The 2790-nt window shown below is 41.7% G+C and overlaps 1 long non-coding RNA gene across 2 annotated transcripts; it reads left to right on the top strand.

The window, feature by feature from the left end:
* Positions 1–442: 442 nt before the first annotated feature.
* On the top strand, positions 443–1487 carry LOC135392998 (uncharacterized). 2 transcript variants are annotated; one of them, XR_010422365.1, is made up of 3 exons: positions 443–502; positions 587–775; positions 1371–1487. It is a non-coding gene; the product is annotated as an uncharacterized LOC135392998 (long non-coding RNA). The 2 variants fall into 2 exon arrangements; XR_010422366.1 differs by having other exon boundaries at positions 587–805.
* The last annotated feature ends 1303 nt before the right edge of the window (positions 1488–2790 follow it).

The raw sequence follows: 2790 nt of genomic DNA, 5'->3' as shown, positions 1-2790 counted from the left end.
CAAATTTTTGCCAAATATATACAATACTTCTGGTTTCGCTTACTAACTTCTAGTTTTCTGACACAGAAAGTTCCATATGAGAGGTACATATATTTCCCTATGCGTGCTACAGTGATTGCTACATATGTGTGTGGTTTTCAAAGCTTGCTCAATTATGCTGCTTTTTCTCTTTCTTTTTTTTACTAGGCGTTTCTGAAGATCAGGAGTAGAGATCACAAAACGAAAAACTTGGGGTCAGTAACATGTCTTGAGGAGCTAATCAGAGTTGCTGTGGGTCATCGAATTTGTCAGGAAGGCGACATACAGGTATGCCACTTTTGTTATAACGTTTATAATGCTCGTATGAGCTTCAATTGCATTGTTGTTCTAAAAATCTTTGTAACACCAGTTATTTGTTTCTAGGTGTATTTAGTGGATGAGTTATCACTTCGCGGTATGGTTGCTGGTGCTGAGAAATGCCTCGATGACATTTTCATTGTTAAAAATGGACTATGGAAACAAGGTATAGTGCATACATCTCCAGATGCCACTTTGCCCTCTTGCTTGGGGCTTTAAGTACCATTTTTTGTTTTGCTTTCCTGTTTAGATCAGTCAACATGTGTGAGTGCACCTTCACCAATCCCACAAATGCCTCTGCTCTCACGAATTTATTACCCTTGGGAGAGCCTCAGCAAGACAGTACTTGATGCATTGGAAGCAGACAATGTTCTGCTTCCCTCTCAACGACAGGAAGTGGCACACATGGCAGCGTCATGGCCCTGCATATCCATTGAAGGTGGGAGGCACTCCTGATATTTATTCACAGGTATATTTGCTATTTGCATGGCTTACCTGGATAGAGTACAGCAGATATAAAAAAAATGTTGTGACATGCATTGAAATGTTGTAGGAGGGCATATCACATACAGGTAAAATATAGCATTTTGAAACTCACATCATGTAGTAGTAGTATCTGCGGGCCTGTCTGGCAAGAACCCTCTTTATATTATACTACATAATTACTCGGCTGGTACGATACATACTGCAGTAAATACAGCAGGCGATGTAACACATACGTATAGCAGAGGCCATATCAACTGCTAACCTTTCAGAGACATTCATATGCTTCACATATGGTGATGTCTCTGCCATGCTGAACTATGCTGATAAGCATGTTTCACGGATGAAAAAAAAATCCTATCTATGTGCTCAGAAATTTGTTGTGCCACTTGCAGTGGTGGACGTGTAGTGTTCTTCATAAACTTATTTGGAATAGTTGGTAGAGAAATGGGGTGTTTGTCCTGATCATTACACCATGTGAAACTAAGAATATTTCATGCAATTATTTTGAATACTCATAAGGAAATTTTATTAACTGGTTGTGATTTTAGGCACCTGGTTGGTATCATTGAGAACGAAGGGAGCCAGCAGGCATAAAAAAATCAAGAGGGCTACATACATAAATGCGTGAGGCAGTGAGGGCAGCAGATGAACATAGCAAGAAGTGGGAACATGTAAGTTGTAAATGCTTCCTACGAGCATATTACATTTCTTTATTCATCAAATAATTTAATTTGTCGTGGAAGTATTATGACTAAGGAGGCTCAGTAATACTTTCTTTTCTTTTCAGCTCACGTGATACATAGCGGTCAAATGTTCCGCCACCAAAGTCATGCACAAGTTATTTGTAGTCTTTCCAGTAATTTCCAAAATAAAGGGTTATTATTGAAAAGCTATCCTCTCTGGACACACAAAACATGAGAATTGAACAATTAACAATGAAACAAAATCTCTGGACATCTCGCATTGATCATAAGGACTGTAAAGGAAAACAACAGGAAACCAGCTAGCATCATGGCCGACAGCATTTATCCCTGTTTTAAAGCGGAATCATCGTTTCATTATTGGACAGCGCCACGTCATTATAATTAGTGAATTGCTGCCGTAATGAAGAGGCACATCACGAGTACAGTTTCCTATACTTACTGATATATAGCAGTGCCTTGCTCAAACGGCACTTCGGTGATGATGTACTATTTACTGAGTGGTAGCCGTTGGCAGTTCACAACAGACTCAACACCGTTTTTCTCAGTTACGGGTGCATTCCTGTACATTCGCCGTCTACCATCAGAGCCGTAACGGAAGACTACGGGCACTTGGCTGGCATCAACGGATAGCAGCATTCGTTCCCGTTTTGAAACGGAATATTTTCTTACAGTGCACTTGAGAATGCATAGAACGGGCGGCGTGGTATCACGTCGGATACTTCGAAGACCGCCACTGGCGGCGCTGTCGCGACAGAGCAGCGCGCCCCCTTTAAGTGTCGCACGGTCCCTATAGTGCAATGTTTGGCAGAGCCTTCCATACTTGTAGCGTTTCATGGTACAAGTTTCTGCATTGTGCTGAATGCTTTGGGTCTGTCGCATTGCAGCTTTTCGCAGTATCTCATGCCCGTGGTTTCTCATTGTGCTGGCATTTGATTTGAGTGAAATGCTCAGTCTTACATAGTACAAGTTCTTTTTCTCTATTGCATGCTTATGGTCTTTCTACATAGGGAGCGGCACACAATGTACGCAATGGCACACAGCTGTGCAAATTTTCTTGCACGCAGTGTTTGGCAAATAGTGTGGGATGACTATGATTGACCTTGACGTTCGGGTGTAGGACCAATTCACGCATTTCCTCATTTTGAATTTTAGTTAGGGCGCTGTCAACCTTCCTACTGACGACTTCCCTTCCACTAGCGCCGGAGATGAATCATGAAGACCATCATTGCAAGCGAATGCCACAGAAGGAGAAGAACCATGAAAT

This window comes from Ornithodoros turicata, chromosome 4 (genome assembly GCF_037126465.1).
Source record: "Ornithodoros turicata isolate Travis chromosome 4, ASM3712646v1, whole genome shotgun sequence".
NCBI lineage: Eukaryota > Metazoa > Arthropoda > Arachnida > Ixodida > Argasidae > Ornithodoros > Ornithodoros turicata.
This window is presented reverse-complemented; position numbering and strand designations above follow the sequence as displayed.